General features: G+C 44.1%; 1 protein-coding gene and 2 long non-coding RNA genes across 33 annotated transcripts in view; 1 reads left to right on the top strand and 2 right to left on the bottom strand.

The window, feature by feature from the left end:
* The window catches only part of MAP2 (microtubule associated protein 2), a 197,945-nt gene extending 195,291 nt beyond the window's left edge, over window positions 1-2,654 (bottom strand). For 25 of the 26 annotated variants that reach the window (XM_048058262.2, XM_048058268.2, XM_048058263.2 and 22 more), the window contains exon 1: window positions 2,515-2,654. The gene's annotated coding sequence lies outside the window, so the exon portion shown is untranslated. Of the gene's footprint in view, window positions 1-2,401; window positions 2,486-2,514 lie in introns of those variants that run through there. The other variant, XM_066999276.1, reaches the window with a different exon arrangement.
* Window positions 2,655-2,714: 60 nt separating this feature from the next.
* Window positions 2,715-23,982, top strand: part of LOC106034515 (uncharacterized) — a 53,187-nt gene continuing 31,919 nt past the window's right edge. The window contains exons 1-4 of one of the 2 annotated variants that reach the window (XR_007161173.2): window positions 2,715-2,861; window positions 2,936-3,051; window positions 14,870-14,959; window positions 17,309-20,602. This is a non-coding gene — a long non-coding RNA (uncharacterized lncRNA). Of the gene's footprint in view, window positions 2,862-2,935; window positions 3,052-14,869; window positions 14,960-17,308; window positions 20,603-23,982 lie in introns of those variants that run through there. The other variant, XR_010832276.1, reaches the window with a different exon arrangement.
* Window positions 5,773-23,982, bottom strand: part of LOC106034513 (uncharacterized) — a 28,456-nt gene continuing 10,246 nt past the window's right edge. The window contains exons 3-5 of one of the 5 annotated variants that reach the window (XR_010832273.1): window positions 15,682-15,770; window positions 10,043-11,655; window positions 5,773-9,088 (exon numbers count right to left, since the gene is read on the bottom strand). This is a non-coding gene — a long non-coding RNA (uncharacterized lncRNA). Of the gene's footprint in view, window positions 9,089-9,129; window positions 11,656-14,969; window positions 15,387-15,681; window positions 15,771-23,982 lie in introns of those variants that run through there. The other 4 variants (XR_001206127.3, XR_007161170.2, XR_007161168.2 and 1 more) reach the window with 4 other exon arrangements.

The raw sequence follows: 23,982 nt of genomic DNA, 5'->3' as shown, positions 1-23,982 counted from the left end.
GCGTGCAATGGGCCTCACCCACCCATTTCTGTGTTTAGATATTTCTAGCAATTTCCACAGCTCAGCCAACTGTTCACCAAAAACGGGGCCAGGAACCGCTCTGGTGTCAGTATGAAGAGCAAACGTTTCCTCTCATGAAGCCAGGTATATGGCTTAGCAAACACTAACTCATACACAAAGCAGCATGACACAGGCTAAAAGGAAGGCATGCTTCCTAAAAAACGACGAGCATAAAGGGAATTCTTAACCCAGACTGCAGCAATTCATTTGGGGACTACTGTGATCACTCATGCCCAGGCACAAGACCTCAGGGGTCACTAAATGACGAATATTTTTGTTATTGTCAGAATATATTTAAAGAGCACAGCCAAGTGGGCACTGACATAACATACCATAAAAATTACATCAGATCCCTAAATCCAGGGTTCAGATGCTGCTTTACATAACAAACTGTGTTACAGGCTTAATGAACTGCCCTCCGCATTCAAAGTGGGCTAAAATGCTCCGCAGAACAATGGTGACTTTTTACTCTCAGGATGACAGCTCTTTGGTTTCTCTCAAACACCAAAGGCAATCCGCAATATGGGTGCAACAAATTGTAAAGTGCCGTTAACCAAATCCTGTCCCTCGGTACAAGAGATGAAGAAGGGGAACTTGCACCACTGCACCTGACTGCTGAAATCACCTTTCTTCCCAGAGCCCTGCTGCATGAGGACTCACTCGTGTGCTTTATTTGTGCTCTGTGAATGCTCTCACTGAGCCAAAGGGGTGCAGGGTGCTGGTGTAGCTCATCTGAAAGCTCCACAGGGCTGTGGCCTGAGTGCTGTGAGACTTGGTACCACATCTAGTTTGGGGTCCTGCCCACTGCCAAGTGCATCATTTCGCAAACAGCAGAAATAAAATGCACGGTGAGGAAGTCAGTGGTTCCTAAACCTAGGTGCTACAGTGGTGAGTTTGAGGTTTGCCATACGTCTTATGTTTTGGAAACATTCTCAGCAGAAATACACACCTATCCACAAACTGAACAGGACTGCCTCTGTGCTAACTGAAGGGAGTTTCTATCGCAGGCAGGGGAGATGCCCATTTTCTCTTTGTTAGTGATTCACTCCTTCGTGATCTATGAAGTAATGGCAGGGGCAATTTTACTAGGTAATGCTCTCTCAGCACATTCTCCCTCTCTTCTCAGCAAGGGCTGAGATGCTATAATCACGTCATCCAGTAGGGTGGGAAGGGAGAGAAGCTATAGAAAACAAACACATCCTGCAGCTGAACCTCTTCTTGGGTGCATCGGTTCTGACATCTCAAGTCTAGACATCCCCACAAGTCTAAACCAGCACGGGTGGAAAGAAACAGGCTCTTTCACAAGGAGAAGACAAAGGTTTGCGGAGGAACGGGGACAGCCAGAACAGAAAGGATACGCGCTTCAACCTTGTGAAAAAGAACCTGTCTGAAAACAAAAGGGGTAGGTTTGCTGAACCGGGAGCAGCACACATGCTGGACAGCAAATGATTTCTTTGAGAAAGGACGGAGAAAGGTTCCTTGACACAGCCACAATGGCTTGACAGATTGTGAAAAGGGATGACAGAAGCCTAGAATAAGTAAGACTTACAGAATATGTATGTATACCTCGCCTTCTAATGCAGGATTTTATGTTAATGATCACTCCTGTGTGAAAGCCTGCTATTTTATATCAGGAAGAAGCCTACATGAAACGCAAAGAATATCTTTATTCAGAGGAAAACTGAAAGTTCCAGCTTAGCATAGGGAAATACATTACATTTGTATCTTAAACACCGAAAGCAGCTCTGCCGGCATGCGGCACACCCCCTTCTTTCCCAAAGGTGTTTCACAAAGCACATCTTATTCAAATGGCAGGTTGCAATTAGTGTCTCAAACATTATACGCAACAAATTGAGGCAAGCAGTCTTTATTTGCAGATCATACTCCACGCAACCTTCCGGCACCGCAGCGCTGCACACACTCACCGTACCTGCAGCACCTCGAGCGGGGCGCGTTTTGCATCATTTTTTCCTCACATAAAAAGGCTTTGTTCACGATTATCAGCCTCCCCGTGCACGGCTGCCTCCTCTCCGTGGCAGAACCAGTCAATGCAGGGAATTATTTTTTTATTTGTTTGCTTCCCCGGTGCAAATTGGAAGGGGGAAATCGCCCCCCCCACACCCCCCCCCCACCCCCCCCCCTTCTCTCAGCGCTCTTTGTTCAGCCTCGCAGATCCCTTCAGAGGAGCTTAAGGCGGGCGGGAGGGGAGGCAAGGCTCCATCCTTCCCGGGCTTTTACGCTCTGGAGATGCTCGAAACCCTAAAGGCAGCCGGCAGAAAGCCGACGGGCTCCTACGAGGGTAAAAGAAGCGTTATGGGGCAGCGGGCACCCCCCCGGTTACCTCAAGCGGGGCTGCGGGGGCGCCAACTTCGCGTCCTGTCAGCGCCTGCCTCGCCCTGCCTCGCGCCCCCACCGGTCCCCAACGGATCCCAACGGTCCCCAACGGCCCCTTACCTGAGCGCCACAGCGGCCGCCGGCACTGGGACGCCGAGGGGCTGAGAGAGGAGGCGCCGCCGCCACCGCCTCAGCCCGCCCCGCCGCTCTCGGGGCTGTCGCCGGGCCGCGAAGCCCCGCGGCCCGCCCCCCGCTCCGCCCCGGCCCCGGCCCCGCTCCCTCAGGGCCCCCCGGCGGTGGTGGAGGTGGTGATGGAGGTGGTGGAGGTGGTGGAGGCGGCGGCGGGGCCGGCCCCTCGCCGCCCGCCCCGCCCCGAGCCCGGCGCCCGCAGCGGCCCCTGCATTGCGGAGGGGCCCGGCCGCTGCGCGAAATGGCGGGGCCGGCTCTGAGGGATCGCCCCCGCCACGGTAGGAGATGCCCCGAAGGTCCCTAACCTCGGGGTCTCGCCGTGATGCTCGAGCAGATTTTCTTTTCCTTCCAGGAGGCGGCTCGGTGAGATAGGTACGGAGATGTACCTCAGAAACCGCACCGCTGGCTTGCAGACTGTGTGGTGACAGACCCTCCAACTGCTCCCCGCACTGACTTCGGCAGTAAAAGGTATCCCGTTTGTCACTTACCTGCTTCCCAAACTAATTGAACAGGCCTCCTCTGCCCCTCAGGATATGCCCCTTAATACTTCCCTGGTCCTCTGGCAAAAGTAAAAGACACCATAATCTCACCTTTCAGTCAGTGCCCCCTGGTTTCAGTTCCCTTTGCTGGATATCAAAGAGTGGAATAGGGCTCTATTAGCTTTTCCATTTCCTAAACAAATTAGTTTTCTTTGTTTTTTATTTTTAATGAAAATGCAAAAGCCAGTCTGACAGAACCTTAACCAGCAATTCCCTCTATAAGTATTAATCTGTGGAAAGGTTCTGAAACAGGTAGTGTATTTTGCTCTATTAAAGATAAATATTCCTACTCTTTACATTTGGGTGCCCAGAATATGTACTAATATCAACCCATATGACAGTGCAAAACCTTTAAACTGTGACTTCAGTTTTGTCTAATTCTGCTGCAGCACTCTGAGCAAGTCCCCTGTCTTTATTTTTTCCAAAGCTCCACTAATTCCAGGTACCATGAATCATGCATAATATCAAGCATGATTTTCAGAAGCACTGAGCACTCATTTTCTTCACAGACCTTAGCAGGTGATCTGGAACATTTCAGCTCTGTAATTTGGGCCTCAGCTCTCTTCGACAGGGTGGTCAGGGCACAGGCTCAGGAAAGCACAGGCCTCACTGCCATAGCTGTTTCTTTGGCTGCCATCTTGAGATGGCAATCCCTCAGCTACTGCATTGGGTTGTATTTCAGTCCCACATCAAGGTCCATAACGGGACTTGAGGGTGCCAAATTATTCTGTGAAGTATTTTTTAAAATATATTTATATATCGTGCTTTTTTTTCCTGTAAAGATCTGAGTGCGTAAATTAAGGCTACAGACATTCCCTTCCAGTCCTTTTTCCTTGGCCCTCCTCGAGTTATCTGGGAGAACTTCCCACCACTGCCGCTTCCCTGGTCTAGCATTTCATCTATAAATCAGTGGCATGCAAAGGGAGCAGAATCATGCCAAGAGGACAAAGCCATCATGTTCCCCTCTGGCTGCTCACTGTCAGTGATGTATATCCATCTGGAGGAGATGCTTCCAGAGGAACCATTTGCTGCAGGCAGTCATTCTTCCAGACTGTCAGGAGTGAAGACTGTCAAGGACAGTGTACCTGCATACCCAGCACCCAGGGCCCCAGCAGTGCCTCCCTTTGAAGGCCCACACAGCCATACAAAGACCCCAGAGGAGCTCTCCCCACAAGCTCAGCTTATTTTGAGCTTACACTATTAAAAAAAAATAAAATTAAAAAAAAAGGAAAGGACAGCTTATATTTTTGTGGGAAATAAGCCCTGTGATGACTATCATGGAAGAGAGCTCTCAGTGGAAAGACACCATGCACAATAAATAGGCTTCATGCTGTCTACAAATGATCCTAGAGTTCACGGTGATAAAACAGACCAGAGAAAGGCTCAGAATATTCCATGTGCTGTGGAGAAATCAATGCCTCTAGCTCCAATGCAGTACTTTAGCAGCCCCTTTTCAGCAGCAGGCTGCAGAGAGAAAAGGTGAATCTTGGAAGTTAGTCATTCAGCTGCAGCTCTCCTTTAAACAGTCATCAAAGATGATGAAAAATAAACACAGAAAAAACAATGTGGCATTCACGATTTTCCACCAGATAATTATCTAGTCAAATTACATTATACTTTACATTAAATATTCAGCAACGGTGTTGACACTAGACGTTTTAAGACAGGGAAAATTCTTATAATTTATGTTAGAGATGTTAAGATACACACACGTTATCTTTATTAGAAATATTCATGCAGAGATCAAAAAGCATCATCCCACTAAGAGATAGTGGGGAAATATTTTTTACAAAGGAGATTTTTACATAACCTCACAAATGATGAGCTTTATAGTAAAGCTTTGACGCACTGAATTATGAATGTCTATATGAAGGTCTAGTATGTGAAATAGAGGATTTTTGCCTGCCTGCTAAAAGAAGGAAGGACATTGTCTGTAGTCTTTTTTAAAATGATTCATTTGAAATAGCAGCTGAGAAACACCACACTCCAAAAGGGACCACGTCAATATACGTTCTTTTCTTTATATAGCTATGACAACAAACTCCTGTTTCTCCTCTGCCAGTTTATCAAGCTGTAATTGTTGGCAACTTAGGTGTTTGGCTTCCCTTCAGAACAGAGAAGGAAACATTTAATCTCTCAAAAACACAGTATGACCCAAGACTTGGTGCCAATGTCACAGCATTAGCTAAGTGAACAGAGCAGTCAAGTCAAAGCCAACTCTTATTTATTCGTGATCGGAAGAGCTACAAGCAGAAATGAGAATTATGAAGCGATGGAAAGTATTCTGTGGTGCTTTTGTGCACTTTCCCCGGTGGCATGTTCTCAGTCGCTGGGCATGCGCCACAACCGGTTGAGCAGTTTTTGCCACCTTTCCCTTTGGAAGCACCTAGGCTAAGGTGACCGTGAAGGCATGATTACTGCCTCGGTTTGGCTGAGATGTTTCTCACAGTGACAGAGCTCTAGGGTCCCCCTAGTGCCCAGCTGAGGCAATGAGGAAAAAAAAAAAAAAAAAAAAGGTGAGCTGAATAGCTCTTTAAAATGTGTTACCAACCTCAAAGCAAAACAAAAGCATCCACTGAAAATATTACATATTTGTCCCTGGCTTTACAGAAGAGACTATGTTCCAGTTGCTTCTGACTTGGACAGGAAACTCAATTGTATCATTAGCTCATGTGGTAAAATTTCTGTTTAAAAGACCTTTTTTCTGCCTGTCTTCCATTTGATAACATCTACGTTCTAAAGATTATTTGGAGATATTACCTGTCAGTAAATGAATGCCTCAGGTTACCACGGGAAAGCTTTAAGCAAGGATCTAGCCACAGTGGCAGGGCTGTCACCAGAGCAGCTCTGCCTTGTAGACCTTTGCTATCTTTGGTCTTTGTGTCTGAGGGAACTAGATTCCCACGTGAATTATGATGGATTAATTAGCTTTAGGGAGCTACGCTCTCATTTACCAAATGCTTTAGATGTCAAAAGCCAGTTTTTACATTAGAGCTAGAATGATTTGAAAGCAAGCAGAGTACTAAATACTGCTGGCACCTGCTCTTGGGGACTCAAGGAGACAAGAATTACAGTAGAAACTCCACTCCAGGGGGCATCTGGATCCTCAGTTCTCAGTGCTGTGATTGAAAGCAGAGGGTCCCCAGATACACGTGACAGTGAAAAATGCACAGCAGAGGTCCCTTACTGAGGACACAGGTCTGTGCAGAGCCTCCTTTTTTCCCCTGTCATCTACCTAACCCAGATACATTTTCTCTCAGCTCTTGAGGCTTTGTGACATCTTGGTTATGGGGCTGCTTGCCTTTACTGAAGAGGAAAAAGCAGATGTCAGGCTTGTCATGTTAGGGACATCTCACAGGAGGTTTTGTAAATGTATTCAAAAGGAAGCGAGGGGTGTACCGATCCTGGCAGAATGCAGATGGTGAAGGTTCCTAACCTAAGCCATTTTTCACTGCTTTAACCCATGTTCTGGGGTAGAGAGGAACAGTTCATCTGTTAAATTCCCATCTCCACAAGAAAGGAAAAGAAGGCTCTCCAGAAAATAAGGTTTGTTGCTCTTAACATTTTCTAGTTATAGCAGGGAATGTTGATTGCCAGGAAGTATCGAATGCAAGTTTATGAGTTTGGTTTATTCGCTTTGCCATCTCTAGCTTCTCACTAGTATAAGCACTTTCTTCTTTATCTAGCATGAAAGCTGTGGGAACAAAACTACTGCCCCATTCAGCCTTACTAGGTCTGCTAATGCAATAGGAAAATAAACAGCCACTGCCTACCTAAAGAGGAACAGAATACACATTAAGGTTTAAGTAGTGAAATCTCTTTGCACATTGCATCTGTAGGAAATTATATGGAAAAGTTGCATTTTAAAGTAAAAAGGATGTATAAATTACTAAATATTCAAATTGGTTAGAACATAAGGGGTATCCTATTTTTGATATTTAATTTCCTGTTCTAGTGGAAAGTCTGATTTTTCCCAACAGTATCTACTGAGAATTAAAACCTCAGAAGGAGTCTATTACTACGCTTGCATGCTTGCACATGGAAGCTCTTCAACTCTCTGATGCACTGATAGCTTGTTTTATTAATGTGGAATTTTGATAAGGCTTTTTACTTCTTAATATGCTCATCTTATGTTCAAACATGTAAATGTTACTACATTTTCCATGCCTAGAGCTTAAATTATCAGCTGAAAAAAATTAGCCTAATCAGGTTAACGCTACAATACAGGGCAACATAGTTCATCTTGGGGTTGGGGATTCATATTTCTATAGGTTCCCCTTTCTATGAATAAAACACCGCTGTTATTTGTTGAGAGAGGGGAGGCATCTACAGACAGAATGAGGGGCTGTTTATTCACATAGGCTACAAACGTTGCCAGTTTGCTGCTACAAGTCCTCAGTCAGTTTTGGAAAAGACAAAACTGCATCACTCCAGCCCTGGCCTGAAGGTAGCACAGGAGTCCATGTCCTGAAGTCCTAAAAGCACTGAAGAATTAAGGCAATTCACAGAGGGCTGTGATAGACCTCACCCTCTTATGTGGATCAGCCATGAGAACAGCATAAAGGCCGTGAGGCAGGGTCTGCCCAAAGGAAAGAGGGACTTGGAAGTAGCCTCATGGACACCACACACTTCGCAAGGGCCCTGCTGGCTGCTAGCCCAGCGGTGCTTCAGGCTCATTGATCACAGTCCTCAGGAAAACTCAAGTTCAGAAGATTCATTTGTAAGTCACATCACTCTGCCTTGCCAGAACTGTGGCTAGAGGTTAAACATCAAACGTGTTTGGGCTCTTTCCCACCAACAAGCTTCAAGCTCTGCCTCAAACTCAGCTTCCATGCAAACAACAAATGTGGTGGTGTAGTCCAGGTTTGAGAATGGCCTCAGTCTGACCAATGGACACACCCATTATGTCTTAGTGTGGCTGAAATAAGTCCCTGGCCTGAGGAAGATGGTTCTGAATGCCTGAAGATTACCTGTGGGTTTGCTGTCTTACAAAATGGCTCCCCATTCAGGGTCATCACCAGCACATCACTCTAAAGGTCTGCTTTGTACATGAAAGATGAGGGGTGGAGATGAGGTGCCCCTAAAGGGCAGCACGTACAAAACATCTGTAAATTCCTGCTAGCTTCTGCCCATATATTTGCCGATGGTTATCTAGCAGCACAAATCAGTACTTCATGTGCAGTTATCTATCTGAATTAGAGATGTTTCCCCATGTAAGCCCCTGGGTTAATGAACTGATACATTTGCTGCAACCAGCTTCTGAATTGCAGCCTGTGTGCCTGAATGTTCTCTCCTGAAAGCAGAGCTGAAGAACCCATGGGATCTGTGAAGAGAAGCAGCTGTAGTTGCTTTAGCATAGTCTCTGCCATGCCAGCAGGTAGATGAAGTTATATAAAAAGGTTCAGATCTTATTAAATCCGCTGTCACAATAAGAAAGCAGTAGTTCACGCAACTCTTGGGCAGATCACAAAGCAGCCTAGCAGTCACACAGCTACCTGCGTTAGCTCTGAAACACATTGGGCTAATAGAGGCTACATCTTTTTCAACTAGTACTTTGGATTTTTCATTCGGAGAGCCTGTGCTCCAATCCGGTTCAAAGAGGAGAGTCAACAGAGCAACTTGGGGTGCTCATTCCTTTAAGTTACCTCAGCCAGCAGTTCGAATGAAAAAAAAAAAAAAAGGTCAGAATTGGGATTAATTCTGCCTTGAGTCTTGTATCCTGACAAAGGAGCTGTAAGAGAAATGCAAAGCATGTTATAATCAAAGACCTGATGGGTGGAGAGAGAACCATTTCAGGTGGTTGTGAAACGCATCAACATCTATTGTCTGCAGCAACTCCTTGTCATCACTTGATATTTCTGATTTTCAAAGTGTCTGTGGATGCTTTGCGCAGGCTGCTGTGTTGCCATGGATACAGTGGTGTCAGCGCTGAGGCCGTTAGTAAATGGGCTGATCTGTTTGTGCACCTACAGAACGAAAAGAAAGACAAATCCCATCGTTTGTGGGGCTGTTAGCAAAGGGAGGCTGACAGTAAAACAAAGTGACTCCGCGTAATGGTTTTCAGAATGTCCTCCTCCTCATAATGATGGTGGAGTAAAGAGAGGGAAGATAATGAAGCCAAGGGATGAGGAGAGCTGTCAGGCACTTACCAAAACCCTGCTTGCATAGCTTAAGGCAAAGGTCCCTACATGATAGCATCAACTACATGGTCAAGGAAAATCAATCAGGTTTAATAATTCAGTTTCCTAATGGCTTGGCAACACTTTCTGCAAGAGCAAGGCAAATCAACAACAGCAACATCAAAAATACCAAAGCAAACAGGAGTGATCAATAGACAACATAACAAAACAGAGCAACTTGCTTTTAAGAGATACCCTGGGAGCAAGCAACAGATCCACAGTATAAAGCTAATATTTAGATAGTACACGTTTAATGCTTTTATCCAGGCACAGCTCCACTGCTAAGTGAGAGGCAAAACAGGTTTAGAAGTGACAGGCTAGTGTATGCACAGGAAATCAAGTAAAAAACCCGGGCAGCAGTCCAGTCTGTTTTCAAACTTTTGCTTTTTTCTTGGTATTAGAACAATCTCATTAGTTGTCCATATAAACAGCACAGATCTGAGAGCTGAATTCCTATACATTCACGCAAGGCTTTTTATTATTTTTATTAGGCAACAACACAAGATTGTTTAATTTGATTATGACTTTTCATTTTCTGTTCTGTTATTCTAAAGGGAGCTCTGCACAGATTAGGCACATGACCGTGCATTTCACTGAGAGCTTCTCTTGCCTTTGAATTCGGGGTCAAGCACCAAAACTTTCAGAGGGAAGGTTTGTTCCCCACTGCTGACATAGATGTTTAAGGTAAATAGCTGTTAACCAATAAGAAGGAAGAATAATACGAGGTCACCCCTAGCGTACCTTTTCTCAGTGAGGCTGCATCACTGAATATGAACCAGAAATAGAATGCAGAATGTTTTATAGGGATCTCTTCTTAACCGATGAAGTTTGATCCACTTGGTTTCTCTGCCATAAATCAGGGAAAACAAAGTCGGCCAGTTCTGCAGTCAGCTGTAGTGTCCTCCCAGACTCACATCTGCAATGGAAGCACCAAGAACAATCTTTAGAGGAGTTGAAAATAAGCAGAAAGCCAGAACTCCAATCCTTGGCCTTCCTGTAAGTCCTCTCAGTCTGGCATCTCTCCAGAGGTGTGGAAAAGACTTGGTGTCTTTCCAGCTCTAGACCAACACGGCCAGGAGCTCCAAGGAAGCTTCTCCAGCCCAGAGCCACTTCAGCCTCTCCTCACGGCTTTGCTCTGCGGACAGGCCCAGCAGCACAGCTCTGTCAGGGTGCTGGCTCCACTCCTTTACCTCCTGCTGCCGACTCACACTGAAGACAGCTGAGCCCAGAGAAACGCTTTGCACACCAGCCACTGCGGTCACCCCAGAGGGAAAGTGAGTGCAGAGAGGTGGTCTTTGCCCTCCCAGCTGCAGCAGGAGGGAACCCTGAAGTACATCTCTTCATTTTGATAAGACTTGCTTCTCATTACACTGGCATTGAAAGATAGCAGGCCCCAGTCTGTTCTCGTTTCTCTGAGGTAATTCTGCTGATGCCAAATCAATCACCATGTCCTGTCTCTTTATGGCTCTCTTATTTTTTTTTTCCTGGCATAAATGAGACACAGAATTGTCTGAGCACAGCTCTGCTTCAGCCTCATCTGTGCAGCATCTCTCCCCAGCCACCTTGAGAGCAGACTATGGCAGAAGTCAGCAAGTGCTTCTGCAATATAACAGGAGGTCCTGGTGTCCACAGGGACAAGATCAAGCTTGGAAAATAAGGGACGAGCTCAAGATAGAAGTAGTCAGCACTCTTTTGATCCGTGTTCCCTGGCACTACAGACAGACAGGCATGTGAGAACCGTGCGTAATGCCATAATGCCTAAAAAATTTTCAGCGGTGCAAGTTTCACACAGCCCTTTCCTGTTGAGAGGCTGGCTTATGCCCTGGAAAATGACAAATTGCATCCCTTCCAAAAATCTTGATTATCGCTTAAGTCCTCGTGTTCACAGTCCTCCCAGATCCTCGTGGAGGTTCAGAGCAGCCTTCTCCTGCGTACAGATAACTGTGATTAAATTTGGCTGTCAAGCTGAGACCTCACCTCCAGACTGTTAATTAGTGTTCAAAGCACAGCACTGCTGTCTTTTGCGTGCAGCCACCCTGGGACCCAGAAACGTATCCGGGGCACTCAGAGGTGTTCGTTTTCATGACACTGCAAAAACGCAGCCACGGTTAGTAGAGCTCTAAGATGGAACACCAAAGCAAACTGGCAGGGAAAAGCTGAAAGGCGTCAGCACTGCGTACAGACAGATCGATACGCACACAACGCGTAAGGGCAGCTCTGCTGCTCGCGTTGCCAGCACGTGATGTAGCCTGGCTCCAGTAACCGGGGTTTAACTGGGAATCAATCTTCCTACTGGGAGTTGTACGTCAGCAGCAAAGTAAACGGGGGGTTGCAGGGCAAATTTTCCTCTAAGTCTGCAAAATTTAAAAGGCATCTTAAAAACAAACTTCACTTTTCATCCTAGAGACCTCTGCTTTTTAACTGCTCTGCCGTTGAGCCATAGGAACCTGCTTCCACTAATTAATGATTCATAAAAGAATTTATAGAAGGGGTGGGGAGGTGCCTGGTCAAGCCAAAAGCTGTACATCTCGCTATTTTTGCAACTATGTTTGAACTGATTTCTGGAAAGCAGTGACAGAGCTGACTGTGTAAGCCAAGACAATTTCAGAAATGCAAACAGGCTACAGCAGGTTGTTCTCTTCAGCAGCCTTTATCCTTTCCCCCAAATATTTTGTAGCCCTGTCAGAGGAGTATGCAGCTACTGACATTTCCACAGCATTGCAATAGGTACCAGAAACCAACTGCAGAGATCATTAGGGCTTTTCCTTGCAGGAGCCCCCAAGGAGTCCCTCTCTTATCTTGTTTCCCCCTTTCAAGGGCTTTTATTCAATAATTCCCCCCCAAACCCAGCCACAGCCTGCAAACACCCCAGCTACAGCAAAAGCAGAGCTAGTGGCAGTGCACTCTCCTGTAATCAGCACCGTGTAAGCTTGAAGCCAACAGTCACGGTCACTAAAACCTCAGCATATGGGACCTGTAATGTTCCTGTGTGTCCTCTGATGAGCATCCTTTGGGTCTTGTCATATTTGAAATGCTTCAGTGCCTGCTCTGCCGCAGCTTGGGCTGTTTTCGTAGAGCCTTGTAGCTAAGCAACAGTAACCTCAGCTGGGCAGCCTGAGCAATGTGGCAAGGGTGATTTATCCCGCAGGAAACCTGTCCTCTCAACCAGGCCCGCTGGCCCCAGCTAATCCTGACGACTGCCCGCATTTTAGCGTGCTGCTGGCTAAAGAAATTTAGGCTCTGAAAAGCGTCGGATGGGAAACAAGGCAGTTAATAGGCAGTGCTGACACTTGGGGTGCTGCTGAGGGGAGGACTGCTGCAACGGGAATAAAATGAGCTGTACCTCTGCACAAACAAGCACGTAGCAGCGACAGGTATTGAGTGCAGGAGGCAATTCAGGAGGAAGGCAATGCTTCCAAACTGGGTGCATTAAGCACGCTGGGAGAACCTCTTCTGCCTTCAGCAGGCTTCAGATTAATTCCTAAAGCTCAAAATCAGCAAGTGAGGATAAGAGAGCAGGTCCACACTCACCGTGGCTGAGAAACAAACCCATGGAAGGGGTCTTGCCCAGAGAAATGATCTGCAGGGTGGGGAACTCCTGGCCTTCCATTTGCTGGGACAAGGAATGTGGAAAAGCATCAGCAAGGCTGAAGAAATATGGAAAGTTTTCTAAACACTCGAAATAGAGAGAAAAACCCTAATCCAACCACAGCTGGTCACAGAACTGCTGCACTGGACTTGGAGACTGAAGAGGAGTCATTAGGAAGGGCAAACCAAAACCTCTATTAACATAAACATTTAACAGAAGGCTGTCTCTTTCTGGGGCCATGGGGTGGGGGTCAGGCTGTAATCCCCTCATTTAGTCCTGGGCTGGGGAAGCACCACCTTCACCCTTGTCACAGCCTCTTGTTAGAGCCCCAAGCCTGAGCACAAACAATTTCAGCCCAAACAGTGCTTGCTCCAAGTCAGGCCCTTGGTCCCAGCATGGTCAAGCCATATAAAGACCTGCAGGCACTTTTTGGCCAAGAAAGCATGGAAATTAATTTTTTTTCATCTGAACAGAGCTCCAAGGTATGAATCAAATGCCATTTGGCAGCATTCCTGTAGCAAAGTACATGCACCATCAAATATTACTGCAGCCCTTATCCATTCCTGCTGCTGCTGCCCAACCTACATGCTAATGCACTTCTCTTCTAATATCACCCTGTTTTTCTGAAGACATTTGCAAACATTTATGAATTAAGCCTCACAACACAGTCACACTTTACAAAAGGGCTGGTCTTCAGGCACAGCAGCCCAGTGGTTAAGAAACCAAGCTGCAACTGAGAGCACTGATTCAAAGGGTGACCTTGGGTAAATGGCTTTGTTTCCACCTGAGACAGGGTCACAGATCTTGTCCTCCAAATTAGTGAGGACAAATATGTTGATACATGCCAAGTAGCCTGCCCCCATGTGCTGGGAGCTGCATAAGTTTTCGGTTAAAAGTAATATTTCTGTCTCCTTTTCAGATGGAGGCAGGCAGACATTTTAGGGTTGGGCAGAAACTTGGTAGCAGATGCAGAACCACAGAGATTTCCAACCCAGCACCATAAGATCCTGTACTTCACCACTCACTTGAATTCAGTTTTGCTCATCTCACCTCGGTTGAGAAATTGATATTTTATTCTTGCTATGGAAATCACAAAAACTTCCCATTAGAGCTGCCTGAAGTTTGGATTCTTGACTCCAAATTTCGGAACTAGCTTTATCATCAGTGACTCTGCAGCTCTCCCTGCTTTCCATCAGGATTTACACAGGATCTAACAGGGACATTAGCCTCAGGCTATTCTCTGCCTAGCGGGAAACATCTTTATGAGGACACATGATTTGCAGAACTCACTGATAGAGGACTCTGTGAAGGTGAAGAGCCTAGATGGCTTCAAAGGAAGTATAGAGAAATTGAGGAGGGATGAAGGAGGGGGTTCGACATCTCACTCAGACATCACTGAGCAGCCAGCTGCTGTAAGGGGTTCTGTGAATAGGACCTCTGCAAGCAACCTCTGCTTCTTAAAAACTTTCCCTAAGCATGCAGTGCTTTCCTTTCTACTGTCTGTCTGCTACAGGGCTGTTCAGTCTGAAACAGCTACAACAATTCTTTCATTACCAGGGAGACCTTAAAAAAAAATGTGATTTAAACAATGCATCAAATTGAGCTGTTTCTTAAAAAGTCTTTTCAACTAATAACCCCAGAGAAGAAATAGAGGCATTTCTGTTGTCAGTGTGCAAAGCTCTTTCCTCATCTTGCAAAGCAAGTTGACAGACATAAGGTATAGCATGATCTGATTTCAGAATTATCATATAAGTCTCCAAATTTATTTTATTAAAGGGAGCTATAACTAAATTTTGATGCCATTAGATCATACAATTAAATGTTGGCTTTCTTGAAGGCCTTTTGTATTTTGCCCCACATAAGAAGAACTATATTTACAGATGGAAGTCTTTTGAGATTTTCTCCTACTGGACATTTAACAGCTACTGATATATGAAATATATCCTTAAAAATCTAAGCCATTTTTTAAAAATCTACAGAACTGAACGGAAGAAAAATTGCTGCTTGATATGGAGGACCTGCTAAATGTTTTCTACTCTGTGAGCTCCACAAGTTCTAAACTCCTCCAGGTAAGTGAAAAATAATTAACTTTAGTTTTTTTCCCTTTCTATATGAGACGGTAAACAGAACTCTCCAGGTTTTCTTCGGAAATGAAAAGAATACAGAACATGAAACAGATTAACTATTGTCATATCATCGTTAAATCTCATTAATATCGCCTATCCAGCTAAAAAAAAAGTCTTGGTAAATCAATTAGTTTTGGATATCAAAAGTTACAGTTAATTAATACAACAACAGAGTTTTAGAGGGCAGAGGGTTTGGGACCCATCAAAGGTTTGGAATTTAACAGTCACAATTTGAAAATTACTTTTTCCCTAACACCCAGCATACCACCCTAATATAACTTGATCCTTCCAGCAGCAAGGAAAAATGCTCAACTCCTAAACTTTAATAGAGAAGGCCTGGGCTAGTTTTCTCAGTTCATTGCCAAAACACCTGTGGAAGCAAAGCACAGCATTATTAAAGATCCGTTAGAGGTGATGTTTTACCCAGAATAGCTCAATATTTGCTTATATATTAACATGTTTGTCAACACACTGACTCAACTATTTATGTTGGCTTTTAAAAATAAAAAAGCCCTATATACCTTGCTATTAATAGATACTGATAATAATATCATATTATAAAATAAAATATTGATAATAATAAATCATAAGCTATTTAATTTGTAAGAGCTGGTTCATGCATGGGATGGTTTCAGAGGGGACCATTAACCATTGTTATTACTTACATATGAAAAGTTAAAGAGAAAAGCAAGGATATCCTGTAGCTTGCAGATATTAAAGATAAAACCACCAGCCGCCGCCCTTTGTCTATGTCCTGGAGAAAGAGGGAAAAAAAAGGTGAATATGAATATAAATTTACTTTGGGAAACAGCTATAAATCTCCTTTATTACATTTCATAGCGAGTCCTGAATGACTTCTAACAATTGCAGGTAAGGAGGTGAATTTGATATTAACAAAATCTTCGCTGTGTGTCCATGTTATCAATTTACAGCTATCATGTAATTAAAACTCTCTTATTCATTCTAGAAGGTACAACTTCCACAGGGTTACAGTCTGGGCCAAATTAAACGACCTATTCAACACAACTACTTGCTTGATCAGATTTATTTATCCTTTCTGACTTTTCCATTAAAAGATATAACTGTGTCTCAGCGGTTGAGTTGTCTTAGAGAAGGCATAGCATATAGTTTAAAACTGCAGATTCAGGATATGAAAAATATCTGTGCAGCATAACCGTGTTGTAAACTGTTATGGTGCCTGAACTGTTCCTAAGCAGCTTGGACATCTGCACGAGGAAACAGCTGGAAGCCCTAATTTTACTGTCTGGTCGAAGCTAAGCCATCCCCAGTGTTAAAGCAGAGCCCTCATTCTTTTGGGCTGCCAGAGAGATTTCAGTTCTCATGGAAGTGCTGACAGACAGCACTCAGAGACAGTCTGCTTCCTCAGAGAAGCTTTACCTTGAATTTTCCTTCATTAAATATATATGCACACACGTATATTCTATACATATATATATCAAAAAAAAAATCCTTCTCAAAAAGATTATGCCAAGAAACTAATAAAGTTGATGAAATGGCTCCTATCGCCTTCCTCAGGCACTCATTCAAAATATTAATCTGATTACCATTATGGCTCACATTCAGCAAGGTTGTTAAGTACCTACCTAACGGAAAGCATGTGAACAGTCCCATTATGATTCATGGATTTAAAAACAGAAATATGTTTAACTGCTCTGTTGAATGCTCAGGTCGAAACAAAATCAATACATGCCGTGGTTTTTATTCATGAAATATTAAGCGAAGATCCATAATTTATTGTGCTCTGTGTATGCGTATGTACTTTGCACTGATTATACTGTAATATACTGAGCTATGCATAATTTAAACTGTATAGCACATGGGGGGAAAAAATCATTGTTAAACCCAGAACAGCGCACTTTTTGGTGAACTGGGGATTTATATTATTCTTAAATCTGTTCGCACGTGCTTAAAAGCCCTTTTCCAGAGGGAAAGTAGTAATAACTTCCTCTCAAACCCTGGGAGGGGACCAACACCAGTGCGCAGCTTGTACAAGCTGCCAGCCAGCACAGAGGTCCTTTGCTGACCTCTGGTGACAGGCAGAGCCACAGCCGGCACGCAGATCACTGCAAGAGCCTCCCTCCCCCTCTGCTCAGGACCATCCATGAGCAGCAAAGCTAAAAAAATAAAAAAATTATTTCTAGCATTTAATGGTGCAGCCAGCTGGACAGGAAAAAAAAAAGGAGGCCATCATAGTAAAGTCCACATTATTTATTGACTACTGTGGATAACTGTCGCTATTACTGGTTATAAGCCCTTTTTCTGTTCTGCCAGGGGCATCACGGTAGCTGCGGGCCTTCCAGTAATACATTAAGGGACTTGCTGGGAGAAGCGCTCAAGGGCAGACTTAGCTGTATTTATGGAAGGAAGCACACTTCTGCTCTGCAGCACACATCAGGGAGTGTGTAATTAACCTGCTTAAAGTCAGCGTGCATTTAAAAGCTTTGCTCAGCTGGGAGATGCAGGATGTAGTTAGCACCTGCCTCGCAGAGAGGACTTTGAAAGCTTTGCTTCATTTTATTGCAACGTGACCCTTCCCTACCCACACCTGGACCAAACTCCTCCTCTGCTGGAGAAGGCTGCACTGCAATTCAGATGCCTCCGTGCCCTGCAAAGGCAATTAGCTCTAAGGATGATGCAAGTCAGTCAGCACAGCCAGATTTCCCAGCAGGGATGCTGCAATAAGACCAAAAACCCTGCTGTTTCTCGATCTCATTCTGGATTGCTTTTGCTGAGAAGCAGCAAGTTCAGCAACACAACAGCTACTGAGCAGCAGCTGGAAATAGTCTGAAACCTCGCTGCTTTCCCAGCCTGTGCATAATGGCTAAGGATGGCCCAGTTACTGATAACCAAACAGATACTAAGTAAATTATGTCCCTTCCTTTCTTCCTGTGCTCCATCACATTGCTTTTTGCATCTTCCTTGTTTCTGTTGCTACTTAAGCAGAGGAGAGAAGAAGCCACTGCACTCAAGTGCCTAGAGGGAGACACATCTGCCACATCCCTGGCCACAACCTGATGCAGCAGGACACTCGGCACCTCCAAACACCTTCTGCCACCACTGACCTTGAATGGGGGTCTCAGCACACCTCATTTCATTTGCTTAGATTCATCTGTTTCTTTACCTCTAAGCATGAGGGGAAAAAAAGTAAATAAAATCACCAGATATGTTTGAGTTAGAGCTAATCTAACCACGATTTCATGTGACTTATGGCAGATAATGATGAAGTGAGCAAACTTCGATCAAATCCTCTTCAACTTAATCTTTTTTTCCCCCTCTTAAGTCTTCAAACAAAAGGTTCCATTGGTAACATCATGGGATATAAACATTTGGCACTGGTGGTCGTTGTTTTCACCAAATTATTATACCTAAAAACCAGACAGCTAATATGTCACCCATGATTTCCCCATACCAATCATTTACTAAGCATTCAATGATTAACACTTGGCAGAGAACATGCCTCCAAGCTAGCTGCTTTGCAAACACCTCTGGAAAGTAGGCAGAAATTAGCCTGAGCCTCCTGAAATGCAGGAGGATCATCCCCAGGAGACACGCACTGGGCTGCAAGCAGGGAAGCAGTTGTACACATGGCCACCTTGGTTGGGTGCACCAGAAATGCACTTGCAGCCTAGTAGTCAATTGAGATAAAAATTTGGAGAAACAAATTTAATGTCAGGATTCAATGAGTAGGTCAGAAAGATAGAAAGGGCAAAAAACTATGGAAATCTGCTCCTACAACTTTTTTTTTTAATACATAACATACCCAGATAAGCTTCAAACTCACTGACTTGCTGTTCTTGCAGATGCACACAGTATTACAAAACACCCCACAAACTAAGATCTATGAATTATTATTTTCCACCCCCAGAAATTGTTAGTGTTGCTGAAAAGGTTACTACATTACTTCTCTATAATGCAGCTACCAATGCTTAGTGATAGATGGCGCCACATGAACATGAATTTTGTTTTGAAATAACTTGACTATTAAATATTACTTATACTTACATGTAAAGTGTGCCTAAGCAGTATCAGCAGTTTATTATTTCTTATGCATGCATAAATGGTATATTAGAAATAAAAATGAGGAAGACCATTTATTGGGATGTCAGATTCCACACATGTTTTGCAAGGAGAGGGCTGGTGTCACATTTACAGGCACAGGTCAGGCAGTGTCAAAATCAGTCCTCTTCTGTATGTGCAGAACATTCTATAGCCCAACTTGGCTTGCTGATAAAGGTGTCCCAAACTGAAATGTGTGTGTAGCCTGCCCAACCCCAGGTCTAAGTGACTGTACCAAAGAGGAGGTGGTTGTGGGCAACACAGTGGAGTCAATCTGATAGACCTAACTAAATTTTGGGTTTCCTGGGTCCCAAATTATGCTGGCAGAGTGCGCTGTTTCTAATGAAGCCAGCAGAACAAAATGTTTAAACTGAACTGGCAAGTGCAAAAACAGCGGAAATAAGTTTCCATTTGATCTAAACACTGGTCCTGGTTGTTACCTGTGTGCTGGCAAGGCAACCTGCCGCAGGAGAAGACATCAGCAAATGATAGACAGGAGAGGGAGAACTGCATGAATAGAGTGAAGCACAGAGTGAGAAGGAAATTGAAATAACACATAGCAGTAGTCACACTGGGGAGTAAGATTTGCAGAGACCCATAGTAATGTGAAACGTACAGAGCAACAGCAACAGAAAGCTCCCACTTCTCTTTCAAGAAGTACCAGTCTTTACTCTCAGTATGTATGGGGGGAAAAAAAGTTTCTACCAACTCATGACAACACTCTCTCTGCCTCTCACACACCTGCATTCATAGACTAGATGCTGAAACAGCAAATGTGGCAAGCAAAGTGCATTTACTTTGATTTCCCATTTTACTGCTGGCAAGATCAAGATCAGCAATTGCTCCAAACCAGCCTGGACCAGCTTACATTTGGGACTGTTCTATAAAAGACATCACAGTAATGGCTAAGTAGTAAAAATGCTTGTTAAGGAACAAGGGGAAAAAAAAAATCAAGGAAATGCCATGGTTGAGAGAAGAACAAAAAAAGCTAAGTCACAAGGTTTTGTAAAAGGTAATTACCTCGTACTGTGAGCACATGAGAGCATGAGAAGTTTTACTTGCTCCTCCACATTCATGGATTAAACCAATGCAGGCTTCTTTTCTTCACTAGCAATTTAGAGAAACTATAGCACACTGAGACAAAGTGAAAAGCGGGGAAGTTCATCTCCTGAGGCTGAAATCCAGAGGACATTGAGCAGCAACGCCAGGATGCATTTGGAGCGGTCATCTTCTCTTGCTCCCACCTTCAAAGCAGATCTTCTGGTTGTTCTCAGCTCTTGCACATTGTTTCACATTGCAGGGCAGCCTCAGAGCACCTAAACCAGACTCTTCTAGGATGGAATTAAACTGACTGGCCTGGTCCTATCACCACGGTGAGCTCAGACCCCAGGAGCAGACTAGAGCTAGTCTGAGTAAAGCCTGGAAAACACGCACAGTGCACAGGTCAGGTCTTCAGCACCCACCACTGCTCTCTGCGGGGGCTCTGCCCTTGTGCCACCTACCCCGTTAGTGTAAATGCAGCCCTCACAGCTGGCCAAGAGGCTCTAGTCAGCAACACAAGGTACACCAGCACTGCAGCTGCTTTGGGAGGACAGACTCATGCTCTGGCCAAAGAAAAAGCCTGTGTCACCCTCTTCTGTCCTTCTCACCATGCGTTATCTTGCTTGGTACCCAGAGCTTCTCTCTTAGCTTTTCCTTGGGATCAGCATCACGTAGTGACAGCTGATGAAGCCCAACTCCTCCTCCTCCTCATAAACCACCATCCCCACCTCCTCACAGCATTAAACATGAATTGAGATAGGTCCTAGAGAGTTTTTCTTGCAGAATTGAAACAGAAATCACATCATCTTCGATATTAGCTACATTATTAAATCTGTACGACGTGAACCGTATTTAATAACATGCTTGCTCCAAGCAAAGATAGTTAATTTCCCTTTATCAGCTCTTAGCCATCAAAATATTTATACTCTAGCTCTCAGTTTTGTATGGGCTAAACAATAATTAGAAAATTTAAGTAGCATCCAGGAAAGCTTCCTGTACTGTTTTGCATTTGCTCATTGAAGTTTGCAGGTCAAATAAAACTGTTGTTCTGTCATCTAAGAGAAACCTGCTATTTCCTAAAACTCAGTTAGCCTGTGGGAAGACTGACGTGGGTTGAAATGATAACTGTGGAAGGAAAAGCCAGCTTCCACAGCCACTTGAAGTGGCCGTGAGCATCAGGTAAGACTTCTGAGACAAAGGGAGGGAAGGAAGAGCACTGATGATTCCCTTTTGTGCAATTACGTAGATCTTGTCTGGTGAGTGATGAAATACTGTGGGAGACGCAGCCTGCAGCCAGGCATCCCCCATGGGCTGATCCACCACCCTTCACAGAGCAGGAATTAAGCCATGAGTTGTGTCAAGAAGAGATATACATCCACCCCTCGGGGTCCCTGGTGCAGTTGATGTGGTGACACTTTGTACCAGCTCTTCCAGCCTTGATAACAAAAGAGCAGGAAAAAAGCAAGGTCCAGCCCATATTTGAGACTCCTCATCTGTGGGGCTGCCTGTCACAGGCAACCAGCTTCCAGTTTCCAAGGAAAAAAAGATCATAAAGCACTTGAAGAAAATCATCCTTGTTCAGGCCAACACTTGAGCTAATTCTTCCATCCCTTGGAGATTAAGGCATTTACTGTGGCCCCCAACTGCCTTTGTGAAGGTGAAGTGGAGCGGTTACACAGCTGAGTGAGCCCATGCTACAGAGAAGGTGAAAAATCTTCTACAGAGCAGTCAGTCCAGAGACAGTGCATATTACAGTGAGAGCCATGGCTGTCTGCTCAAGCAGAGCATGCAAGAGTCGTTTACACCTGTGTTCGGCTGTGAACATCACCTGGGGATAGACCCTGCCACTTCTCCCTCCCCCACTATTCAAGCTCTGTACCCCTTCTACAGGCTGACATCAATGACCTCTACCCTGAGCTGATGCCGGTGTCGTTTCCCCTGTAACCACTGCTGTTCTCTCTCCCTTTCCCCACCTCCGTGGGAAAAAGGAAGCAAGATTTTTACAAGCAAGGAGCAGAGAAACCAAGACAAAGGCATGCAACATGCTGCTGAACCAAGTCCTCGGTGTCACTTGGCAAGCCTGCACAACTTGCTGTCAATCATAAACATCCCTAACTTCATGGACTCGTTACAAGCTTTTTAGGATTACATATTCTACCTAGCTGATTATACATTACTGTTAGATTTTACTACACATATCTATCCTTTTCCTAGAAGTTTACCCTATAAACCCTGCAGCCTGGGAGCAGGTAGCCTGCTGCTCTCATTTTGGGTTGTGGATCCAGTTCCATTGGCTGGAAAAGATAGTGAAAATATAGTATTGAGTATTTTGCACAAACTACCAAGTACTAAGATAAAACTAGTGTTTGAGAATTTAAAAAGGTACATTTTTTAATGCAATTTTTCAGAAATTTTACCAGACCAATAAGAACTTTATGAATAAAGAAAAACAAATGAGAGAAATGTTCTTTCTCAATATTTCAATGAAAATAGAAGGAGCATCTGCTATTTCAGATTAAATAAACAATCTTGCATGAGAACTAACAAGGTGGTTACCATTTACACACACAAATTTAAGCATCTACTGGATATAGATAAAGGACAGCAGGGTTGGATGGACATCATCCTTTCGGACAACAGGAAAACATAAGCTTTCTGAGGAAAGCAGGGAGATTTCCTGGGTTGTGAGAATAACATCAGGTAAATGGATCCACAGCCTAATACAGAGAAAAGGGGCATCTCAGAAGAGAAAGAAATGGCTCAAGTGCTCTGACTGTAATAGTAGGCAAGAACTGAAGATCTGTTTTTCTACAACCAGGAGAACCATAAATACAGACGTTTGGCACATTAGCACACAAGTGCAGGCAAAGTATTTGAGCCACAATCATGTTTGTAGGGATACAGGAAATATTCAAGCTACTACAAAAACATTAATTAAATAAGCAACTGTTCATCCCTTTGTCAATTCATTTATATCTATCACCTGAAATTGTAGATCAAGCTACCAGTTACCAACTAAAGGATATTTGTAACATTAACACCAGATTTTTAGAAGTAAATAAGCAAACTTCTGCACAGTCTGTGCTTGGTATTTTTTTTTCATGTATCTGTATCCTGCTCCAAGAGTGAAGTTGTTTCAGCAGCCTGATACAGAATTCATCTGGGAAATGCTGGAGGGAAGTATAAGATTGCAAGTGCTTCCCCTCCACCTCCCTCCCTTTCTCTTTAGTTCCTGTTATTTGTCTGCACAATTGTGTCTTAATTTATCTTAAAAGTATTAATAAAGCCCATTGTACTTTGTATCTCTATGCAAATAGCTGGAATTCCAGAGAGTGGTAGTATCAAAAAAATGCCACTTTCTTGCCTGGATAAATACCTGCAGTTCTTCAGCAACCGTGCATTGTCAAACTCCTCCTGCAGCATGCTATTTCTCAGCACCAAGAGGAATGTACAATAAAGCTCTACTAACTGCTGCCACCCTCAAGCCATCATACCATTATCTTGGTCTGTATTTCAGGATAAAGTAGGAGGAGGAACATTCATGCTGCTTGTACAGATTTTCCAGTGCACTGAAGGGAATTGCTTATGTCGAATGATAGCAATGGACTGCATTGCCCCACTGCTTGGAAAGATCAATCCAGTTTCATGTTTGCTTTGCCTTTTGGGGTAGGGCGTATTCAATATTGCATTCACGTATTCACAAACATATTTTATATCCACCACTTGCTATGGATCCTGTTAAACTGCAGCATTAAGACCAGATGTAGGCTTCAGCAGGCCATAGAAGATCACAGATAATCACATATATGTTAGATAAGAGGAAAACTGTTTTCACCTTGAGGGTAGTC

The sequence above is a fragment of the Anser cygnoides genome, chromosome 6 (genome assembly GCF_040182565.1).
Source record: "Anser cygnoides isolate HZ-2024a breed goose chromosome 6, Taihu_goose_T2T_genome, whole genome shotgun sequence".
NCBI lineage: Eukaryota > Metazoa > Chordata > Aves > Anseriformes > Anatidae > Anser > Anser cygnoides.
The sequence above is the reverse complement of the archived record's forward strand: the minus strand, read 5'-3'. Positions and strand labels throughout refer to the sequence as shown.